Source organism: Tamandua tetradactyla, chromosome 7 (genome assembly GCF_023851605.1).
Source record: "Tamandua tetradactyla isolate mTamTet1 chromosome 7, mTamTet1.pri, whole genome shotgun sequence".
NCBI classification, from domain to species: domain Eukaryota; kingdom Metazoa; phylum Chordata; class Mammalia; order Pilosa; family Myrmecophagidae; genus Tamandua; species Tamandua tetradactyla.
Window position 1 is genome coordinate 25,446,996 of NC_135333.1, and position 11,105 is coordinate 25,458,100.

Sequence of the window (11,105 nt, forward strand, 5' to 3'; positions counted from 1 at the left end):
GTGGTAATGTTGGTAATGTTAGACCCCAAAGATGAAGGGAGAGAGAGGAGCACCTCTGAGGACATGGAGGAAGCAGACTAGGTCAAGAACAGAGATTAGAATGGCCTGGAAGAGTAGCAATGAAAGCAGCACTCTACAGCAGTGTCTGAGGAAGGGGCTGACGCAGGACGAGAGGGCTGACGCAGGACAAGGGGGCTGACGCAGGACAAGGGGGCTGACGCAGGGCGAGAGGGCTGCCTCACGACTTCGAGAAAGTGGGATCCTGCACCCACGTTTCACCAGAGGTCCTCATGCCCAATTTCCACTTCTTATTTTCCATTCTTTTCTTCTTCTTTACTAAAAGAGTGCCATTTTTTTTAAAAGCTGGGCTAGGCCATGTGACTAAATTCTACCTAATGAGATGTGAGGGCGTAAATGAAGACTACCCAAATGAAAGCAAGCAGAGGTTATTTATTCAGATTTTCCATTAACAAGGGAGTTGGTCACCATCATTTGCATTGGGTAGAGACTCAGTGATAGGCAGGGAGTGTGAAAATTTTATAGTGAATAAAAAGGGAAGGCCTCTAGTGCGTTGTGATTGGAGGTGGTTGTCATGAGGAAGCTGGAGGCAGGCTAACTAGAAGTGGAGCATCTTAGATGTTAAGTGTGGGGAGTGTATTTTGCTTTCTCTGATTGGTCTTGAGTTGGAAGTTCTAATATACAATCTGGCCATTGTCCATTTGTGTATTTGGTCTCTTAGATGGAAGCAAACATGCTATGTGTCTCTTTCAGGAAATCTCTAACATGAGGGATAGTTAAGACTATTCACTCTGGAGCCAGAATGCCCTGTTTTAAATTCCAGCTCTGCCCCTTACAAGTTGTGTGATGCTGAGCAAGTTATTTAAACAGTGGGTAATTCCAGTTTCCTCTACAATAGGAGAACAGCAGTACCGACCTCACAGGGTTGTTTGAAGTAATAATGAAGTAATACATACAGCACTTAGGACAGCCCCGGTCCTCAATAACTGCTAGCTTCATTCACACTATCTTTCCCTTTCACTACCTGAATCTGTAGTCCAAGCAGACATGTTAAAGCTGGAGGCCCCATTCTGAGTGCCAGGGGTGGGGGTGGGGAAGCAGCAACCTAAAAGGAGTGGGTTGTTGCTAATGACCATATAGTTTCTGTCCCAGTCCTGCAATATCTACTTCTGTACTTCTATTTTCTCTTGCCAAAGTACCTTTTAAATTGTGGTGAAATATTTCTATCATACAATGTGCCATTATCACCATTTTTCAGTGTACAATTCAGTGGCATTAATTACATTCATGATGTTGTGCAACCATTACTGCTATTTCCAAAATTTTTCATCACTCTGTGGATTTCTTTTATATGAGAGGTAAATGCACTTCTTTCTCAGTGAGCCACTGTTATGTCATTTTGAAGTTTTTTCATGTAGCCAAATTGATAGAGAAGGAAAGTAGCAGAGCCTGCAGACCTGAAATGTAAACTGAGGCAGTGAGAACGGTAATAATAGGTAGAAAACCATGTGGCCTATGTTGGAAAGCCAGAGAGTCCTCTATTTTCTCAGTGCAGTGTGTGAATTCTACCCCCTTGGATGAAGATGGGAGAGGATGTTCACAGAATGACAGAATTTTTTTCCCAGGACAGCCTGGTAAAATGGTGGGGTCAAAACCAGATCTAAATTAATTTAAAGAAAATAAAGAAATGTAATATTTCTTGCATATCTGAAGTTGTGGCTAGAGATTCACAACCACTGTGAAGGCTTAGCTGCCCTGGTTTAGTGATTTTCACCAGAATCCTTTTGATATGTTTCTTTTTTGTTTGAGTTTTTTTTTTAAATTAATTTGAAGTGTATTTATTAACTTGCAACTCAAAGGAACCTACCCAAGAGACAGACCCTACCTGTGCAGCCACATTGATTTCTTAAGATGTCTCTTTCTTTCATCTCTGCCTAGGACTATTTTAAAATTATATTCGTTTTTGGGTTTTCCTCTCCCATTTGAAATGTTTTACCATTTTGAAGAGTCAGTTCCTGGGATCATGTCTACTCTCACTTACATTGGACGTCTGCATTATGACAGTTGAGAGTCATTGTCAGCTGAGCCAGGGTTTTCTCCATTCACCCCTGCTGATTCCAACCTGACTTGTTTCTTTCTCCAATGGGTCCAATCATTCCCACAAAGTTATTGATTATTGATCTAATTAAGTCAAGAGTGGCAATTCTTGCTGCTCCCTTTTCCCTCTGAGCAGGAAACTTTCAACAAGGCAAGCCAAGACTTTATCAACTACAATTCCTCCAGCAGAATTAGTCTACTTAAAGATCTGTAGCATTTCAAATTTTCCAAATATGGCTTTCACTCATCTGGAGCATGACAGAAGAGAGTCTTAGGCACTGTGTGGCTCACGCCTATGGGGATTGTCTTCGTTATTAAACAAATATTAAATATGAAGCACCAAGTTTCTTTGGAAATGATTGACAGCTAAAAGAAACTGAAGCCAAACTCTGGAAAGAAGTAGCTGCAAAGAACAAAGAGAGAAATCAGCACCATGAAAGCAGAAACTGAAGGCCCTTCTTTGCCACTAAATCACTCTGCGATCCTGCACAAGCCATGGTAACTTATGGGCATTTACTCTCCCAGTTATAAAATGGGGGTAATCACCTCTTTACTGGATAACTCACAAAATTGTCTGGTAAAGTGCTTTGAAAAAATAATTACATCATGTTCAAAGGTAAGGTATGGCATTATCATAATGTGCCCCAAATCACAACTTCCTGTTCCACTTTTAATAATTAGCCTAGTCATACAAAAGCAAGGAGAGGAAAGGAAACTAGTATCTTCTGAGTGCCAAATACTTACCAGGCTCTATGCTAGGTATGTTGTGTGTACATTTAACTTTCACCTTACTCCATTGCAGTATATGTTAATTTATGTGTTCCTGTGTTCATTTTGCATTACTCAGAGAGAAGTCTCACAGTTGGTCAATTTCAAAGGCAAAATTCCAATTCTGGGTTTACTCCAAAGCTGATGGATGTGTGGATAGACCATGCACACAGAAGCCATTGGAAAGGGAGGTGAGGCAATGAGTAGTTGGAATTCCGAAGTGATCTTAAAGGAACCTTTTCTCTTTGCCATGAGGAGGAAATAGACTCCCCAGGAGATAACACTCCCCACAAAGTCTTTAAACAGCCTTTAATAGCATAGAAACAGGAAAGGCTTTAGAAATCATCTAACTACCTCTCCCATTTTCAGCTGAGGAAATTAAGACGTGGAGAGGGGAAATGATTTGCTCAAGAGTGAGCAAACTCTGTAGGGACACATCAGCGAAGAGACTGCAAATTCATTCATATATTCATCTAACAGATATCTTTTTAGGATTTTCTGCACGTTGGGTCTTGAGCTACTCTGGTGAGTAAAAATAGCCCAAGCCCTTTGCTACCTCTAGAGTGTACAGTCTTATTAGATAGGTAGTCATTGAACAAATCACACAAACAAATGTGAAATGTTTTTCACATTCACATCAGACTTTTTTCACATTCAGAATTTTTCACATCAGAATTTTTCACATTCACATCAGACTTTGTGAAGTGTTACAAAGGAGAAGTACTTGAAGCTGTGAGAGCATGGGTTGGAGGCTTTGACCTGGAAAGGGGAGGTCAATGAAAGCTTTCTTGCAGGAGAGATGCTAGAGCTGAGACCTGAAGAATGACTGGGAGGTAGCTGGGTAAAGGAGTGAAGGCCATTTTAGGAAGTTTGGATAGTGTGTGATGTGAGATGAGGTTAGACATGGAGGGTGAGGCCAGAAGAAAAAAATTTGCTTTTATCCTAAGAAATGCTGAAAGGTTTATCTGGTTCCTATTCTTGTCCCCACCTTTAACCACATGGACAAAATAACATTAAGGACAAGTGATAGAGGAGGCAGATTCTATTTATATCTATCAAATATCACAGGGCAGAAATACACTTTAGGAAAAAATTTCCTTCGGCACCTTACCACATCATACTCTTCTAGCCACATGGGTAGGAAAATGCCTTCCATTTCCTTGACATTCCTGATACAGCAGAAATAAAGCTTATTCTCATTAATCCCATTTAATTTCAATTAGTTTATTCACCTGCGTCATTTGATCTGCAATTACTTTTCATCAGGACGCTGAGAATTATGCCCACTCCGACTTCTCCAAATGCTGATAATTCAATTGCGAGGTCTCTCCTGGTGTTAGGAAGTTCCACTCTCTGGTTCTGGAACATAGAGAAGATCCAGAAGGGACATTATTAGCCACTTTAGGTTTGTGATGCCTGGTGGGATGGAGGGTTCCTTAGGCTTTCTTTTATTCCATTCTGAGAAATCCTACTTAAAATCCCCCTGGTCTCCCTTAGACATGAGCTAGAGGAAAGTGCAGGACTTCGGAGCCTGGCTGCCCCAAGTTAAGAACCCTGCTGGACTCCTTACCAGCTGTGAGACCATGGATTTATAACTTAACCTCTCTGATCCTCACTCCTTCCGCTGTTGAAACAAGGATCCCAGCATCTATCTCACAGGGTTGGCTGGGGATTAAACGAGATCATGCAGGTCAAACATTCAGCACAAGACCTGGTACAGGGTGGCTGCTTAACACATGTTAATTCCCTCTTCCCTTCAGTAACCTGGCAGCCTCCTTTCGTGGCTGCTTTCAGCGTGCCAGTTTTATTGTTCAGTCATCCAGGAATCTTCAAGAAAATCCGTTGGTGATTTATTGTAAGGTTTTCAACCTTTGCTTCCTTTATTTGTTAACCTCCAGCCAACCATAGCCTTTTATTTTCCCTTTCATAAGCCCCTTGCAGACTCTGACAGCTTCTGAGAGTCCATTTGATGAACTGCTTGGGCCTAACGCTCCCTCAAGCTCCTCTCTTGCCAATGGCTCATCAGATCCAAAGGGAACCGAACTTAGAGGCAGGCCTGAGTTTGAGCCTTGACACGGTTTCTAATGCATGACCCGAGGCACATGGGTTGACCACTCAAGGCTTGGCTTTAACTTCCTCATTTGTAAGATTAGGATAGAAATGTACACACTGCTGATATCATAGGACTGCTTTGTGAAGCAGACAGGATGATGTATATGAAAACTGTGAAGTATGAAGGGAGGTTATGCTAAGGGAGAATATAATTAAAAATAAAAGAGGTAGTGGGAGTGGGCCATTCTGCATTCCTCACGGGAAGACTTTGTACTTTCCGCTCTGCTTCCTGGTCTCCCGATACTTTCTCTTCCCCCATACCCCTACCTTCCAGGCGCCTCACTGCCCCCACCCCAGTGAAATTGTCCTGCTAGTGGTTCTCAGAGTCCAACCTTACGGAATGTCCTTTCTTCCTTCTCTCAAGGGGTTATATTGGAAATAATTGTTGAAGGAACAGAGAAAACCACGGGAAAGAGAAAAGGGAAAGAAAGAATCATTTTTTCCTGAGCAGGGGCTATGTGTTTCAGGCATAGTTTCATGTAAACCATATAACAAACCTGAGAAGTAGGAATTATTGTGGCTGCTTTACAGGTGAGGAAATAGAGGTACAGCAACTAGCTAAAAAGCAGCTATCTGGAGGAGGTCTGTCCTCCTTGAGCCTGGCTTTTAACTGTGTGATGTTTTGGTCCCCAGGCAGTAATACTCATGGGACACCTGCTATGTGCTAGGCATGGCACCAGGTACTGGCATATAGTTTACTTCTAAAAGGAAACAACTCCCAAAAACTGCTTTCCAAGCACATTATAGAAATAATCCCCACAAAACAAAACAAGACAAACAACAAAAATGATCCCATCCAGAATTGATGCTGAATTTGCACAGAATTATTAATTATATTTATTGTAAATGTTTGGAGATGGACAGAGGTGATAGTAGCACATTATTGTGAATGTTATTTAATACCGCTGAATAACGTGTGTGATTGTGGTTGAAAGGGAAAATTTAGAGTCGTTGTGTCACTAGAAGGAAAGATAAGGAATAAAACATGGGACACTGAGCTTTATTGTGGATGATGACTGGAGTTAATAGTACAAATATAAGAATGTTCTTTCATGAACTCTTGCAAAGTGTTAGCAAAAGGGTAGTATACGGGGAAAATATACCTAAGGCAAACTGTGGACTATAGTTAACAGTAATCTTTTAATATTCATTCATCGGTTGTAACAAAGGAAACACACCAATGTTAAGCGTCAATAATAAGTAATAATAAAAATGAGTAAGGGGTAAGGGGTTTTTCTTTTTGAAGTAATGAAAGTGCTCTAAAATTGATTGTGGTAATGAATACACAATTCTGTGAATATATTGTGAGCCAATGATTGCACACTTTGGATGGATTGTATGATGTGTGAGCATAGCTCAACAAAACTGTTTAAAATAAAACTATCCTATCCAGCTAATTTCAGGAGTTGTTTACCTTCTTAGGGACCAACCCTGTTCCTGGGGCTGATGGCCTATGGTTTCTCAGTGTCCATGTTTTGCACTAAGCAGTGTGCTTCCTAGGTCCTCTTTCAGTGTTTATGGGGCTGAAGCCACTGCACCCGAAAGGTTCTCATTGAATGTTTGCTGCATTTAACTAAAGGAAAAGAGGCACTCCTGCTTCACTTCAGTGAGGGAAGGAGAGAAAAGAAGGCAAGGGTTAGCTAGGGAGTACAGATGTTTTGGGTGCAATTGAGAGCTTCTTCCTTTGGAAATGTCAGTGTTTCCGAAAGGAAACATAGCATGTTGGCACCGTATCTGGCATTGCCTAAACAAAGAGCAATAAAATGTTTCTAATTTCTTGAAATTTAAAGTCCAGATTCATTTAGGGAGCATTTACTGACACCCCTTTTTCTAGACAATGTGCCAGTGATGGGCATAAGCCAGTGAAGAAGACATGGTCCTTTCTCTAACCCAATTTAGACATGGAGATAAGTAGAATGGAAATGTGCCTAAAACTTTGGAGAGAGGAGGGTGATGGTAATTACTTGGTTGTGGCATTTAAAGGTTTCTCCACACGATGCTGTAACCCATATGCTCATGGTTTTTCTTTTTTCTTTTTTTCTATCTTGATGAACATTTTGCAATGTTTAAATGTGCAGAGAACAGGAGAACCGAGGCTTCAGGAAGTACCCTGGGCTTCTGTCTTGGGTTCTCTTTTCTTCTTTAGCTACCTCATTGCCTAGATGCTACATCTAACTACAGGCATTCAGGCCACTTTTGTGTGGGTCTCAGTTATAAGGAGAGTGTGTAGAAAGTTTTCTTTTTAATAAATAAAAAACATGAAAAAGAAAAGAATCTGATAGATTGAATCACATCTCATACAATGACATGTTCAGGTCTTATCGCCCAGATCTGTGGGTGTAAATGCATTTGTAAATAGGATTTTCAAAGACTCTGTTCAAATGAGGCCAAGCCATATCACAGGATTGTTTTGTGAAGCAGATGGGATGATGTGTATGAAAAGTGTGAAATATAAAGGGATGTAATGCTAAGTAGGAATATAATTAAAAATAGGGCAGGCCTTAATCCAATATGAAGGGAGTCTTTTTTTTTTAACTTTTTTTATTAATTAAAAAAATTAACAAACAAAACATTAAGAGATCATTCCATTCTACATATACAATCAGTAATTCTTAATATCATCACATAGTTGCATATTCATCATTTCTTAGAACATTTGCATCAATTTAGAAAAAGAAATAAAAAGACAACAGAAAAAGAAATAAAATGATAACAGAGAAAAAAAAGATTATACATACCATACCCCTTACCCCTCGCTTTCATTTACCACTAGCATTTCAAACTAAATTTATTTTAACATTTGTTCTCCCTATTATTTATTTTTATTCCATATGTTCTACTCTTCTGCTGATATAGTAGCTAAAAGGAGCATCAGACACAAGGTCTTCACATTCGCAGGGTCTCATTGTGAAAGCTATATCATTGTTCAATCATCATCAAGAAACATGGCTACTGGAACACAGCTCTACATTTTCAGGCAGTTCCCTCCAGCCTCTCCACTACATCTTGAACAACAAGGTGATATCTACTTAATGCATAAGAATAACCTCCAGGATAACCTCTCAACTCTGGAATCTCTCAGCCATTGACACTTAGTCTCATTTCACTCTTCCCCCTTTGGTCGAGAAGGTTCTCTCAATCCCTTGATGTTAATTCTCAGCTCATTCTAGGGTTTTTTCTCAGTCCCTTGATGCTGAGTCTCAGCTCATTCCAGGATCTCTGTCCCATGTTGCCAGGAAGGTCCACACCCCTGGGAGTCATGTCCCATGCAGAGTGGGGAAGGGTGGTGAGACTGCTCGTTGTGTTGGCTGGAGAGAGAGGCCACATCTGAGCAACAAAAGAGGCTCTCTTGGGGGTGACTCTTAGGCCTTAATTTTAAGTAGACTTGACCTATCCTTTGTGGGGTTAAGTTTCATGTGAACAAACCCCAAGACTGGGGGCTCAGCCTATAACTTTGGTTGTCCACACTGCTTGTGAGAATATCAAGAATTCAACTTGGGGAAGTTGAATTTCTCCCCACTCTCACCATTCCCTGAAGGGGGCTTGCAAATACTTTTCCAGTCACTGATCAAATCACTCTGGGATTCATCGAGGCATCACTCTGGACAAACCAACAAAATCTCATATGCTACCTGAGATTCCAAGTACTTATGACATTCAATCAAACTATCTACATGAGTTATATTAGGAAATGCTCTAGTCAAAATATAAATTTTGTAACAAATAAACATTTTTTGCTTTAGTCTCACACATAAGGTGACATTTTAAAGTATTAATTATCATCTATTTTCAACACCCTGCAATAATGACATTCCTTTGTTCTTCCTCATGCAAAAACATTTTTAAAATTTGTACATTGTACATTTCACTATTATTACACACTCTAGGCATTCCTAGATTATACCATCTCGATCTTTACCATCTATCTTTCTTTCTGATTTCATTTATGTCCCCAGTCCTCCTCCCTCTATCATTCTCACATGCAGGTTCATTCAGTGTTTTAACATAATTACATTACTGTTAGGTAGTATTGTGCTGTCCATATCTGAGATTTTATATTCAGTCCTGTTGCACAATCTGTATCCCTTCAGCTCCAATCACCCAATATCTCACCCTATTTCTATCTCCTGATGGTCTCTGTTACCAAGGAAATATTCTAAGTTTATTCACTAACATCAGTTCATGTCAGTGAGACAATACAGTATTTGTCCTTTTGTTTCTGGCTAATCACACTCAGCATAATGTCCTTAAGGTCCATTCATGTTGTTACATACTTCATAACTTTATTCTGTCTTACAGCTGCATAATATTCCATTTATGTAAATGTCACAGTTTGTTTAGTCAACTGTCTGTTGATGGACATTTTGGCTGTTTCCATCACTTGCTAATTGTTAATAATGCTGCTATAAACATGTAAATGTCCATTTGTGTCCTTGGCCTCGTGACCTTTGAGTAGAGACAGCATATACATGGGTCTTGGTTTTTAAACCATTCTGCCAGACTATGTCTTTTGATTGGAGAGTTTAATCCATTAACATTCAGTGTTATTACTGTATGGGTAGTACTTTCTTCTACTATTTTGCCTTCTGGATTTTATATGTCATATCTAATTTTCCTTCCTTTTACCTTTACTCATAGTCTTCCTTTCTACACTCCTCTCCACACCTCTCTCCTATCTTCGTATCTGTCTCTAGTGTTCCCTTTAGTATTTCTTGCAGAGCTGGTCTCTTGGTCACAAATTCTCTCAGTGATTTTTTGTCTGAAAATGTTTTCATTTCTCCCTCATTTTTGAAGGACAGTTTTGCTGGATATAAAATTCTTGGTTGGCAGTTTTTCTCTTTTAATAATTTAAATATATTATCCCACTGTCTTCTCGCCTCCATGGTTTCTGCTGAGAGATCTGCGCATAGTCTTATTGGGCTTCCCTTGTATGTGATGGATTGCTTTTCTCTTGCTGCTTTCAAGATCCTCTCTTTCTCTTTGACCTTGTACATTCTGATTATTAAATGTCTTGGAGTATGTCTATTTGGATCTGTTCTCTTTGGGGTACGCTGCACTTCTTGGATCTGTAATTTTAAGTCTTTCATAAGAGTTGGGAAATTTTCAGTGATAATTTCCTCCATTAGTTTTTCTCCTCCTTTTCCCTTCTCTTCTCCTTCTGGGACACCCACAACACGTATATTCATGCGCTTCATATTGTCTTTCAATTCCCTGAGTCCCTGCTCATATTTTTCCATTTTTTTTCCTATAGTTTCTGTTTCTTGTTGGATTTCAGATGTTCTGTCCTCCAGTTCATTAATCCTATGTTTTGCCTCTCGAAATCTACCATTGTAGGTTTCCATTGTTTTTTTCATTTCTTCTACTGTGTCTTTCATTCCCATAAGTTCTGTGATTTGTTTTTTCAGACTTTCAGTTTCTTCTTTTTGTTCCTTCCTTGCCTTTTTTATATCCTCCCTCAATTCATTGATTTGGTTTTTGATGAGGTTTTCCATGTCTGTTCGTATATTCTGAATTAGTTGTTTCAGCTCCTGTATGTCATGTGAATTATTGGTTTGTTTCTTTCACTGGGCCATATCTTCAATTTCCTTAGTGTGATTTGTTATTTTTTGCTGGCGTCTAGGCATTAATTACCTTAATTAGTTTATTCTGGAGATTGCTTTCACTTCTTTTATCTAGGGTTTTCTTGCTGGATGAATTTGTTGTCTATCTGTTCTTTGACATTCTGTTCAGCTTTATCTGAATCTTTAGTTTAGGTTTTGTTTAACAGAGGAGAATTTTTCAGTTCTTGTTTTCTTGTTTCTTGCCCTGCTTGTGTGGTACCTTTCCCCCACACACACTTAGGAGGGTCTGCTTAGATATTATAGACCCCAGCTAGATTTTCCCAGACCAAACTGGCCTCCTATCAGGAGGAAAGAGTCACCTGCGTTGGTTTTCCCTGAGCATGAGACCCAGCAGGTTGAAAGACATTCCTGTGAAGTCTCTGGACTCTGTTTTTCTTTGTCCTTCCCAGTATGTGGCGCTTGTCTGACTGCAGGTCCCACCAGCATAAGATGATGCGGTACCTTTAACTTTGGCTGGGGGGTTGTTGGAGACAGAGGAGAGGTTGTAGG

The 11,105-nt window shown here is 39.9% G+C and overlaps 1 long non-coding RNA gene across 1 annotated transcript; it reads right to left on the minus strand.

The window, feature by feature from the left end:
- Positions 1 to 443: 443 nt before the first annotated feature.
- On the minus strand, positions 444 to 5,038 carry LOC143689539 (uncharacterized). Its single transcript, XR_013178822.1, has 3 exons — positions 4,454 to 5,038; positions 4,116 to 4,242; positions 444 to 2,518 (listed from the first exon to the last, which is right to left on the minus strand). It is a non-coding gene; the product is annotated as an uncharacterized LOC143689539 (long non-coding RNA).
- Between the last annotated feature and the right edge of the window lie 6,067 nt (positions 5,039 to 11,105).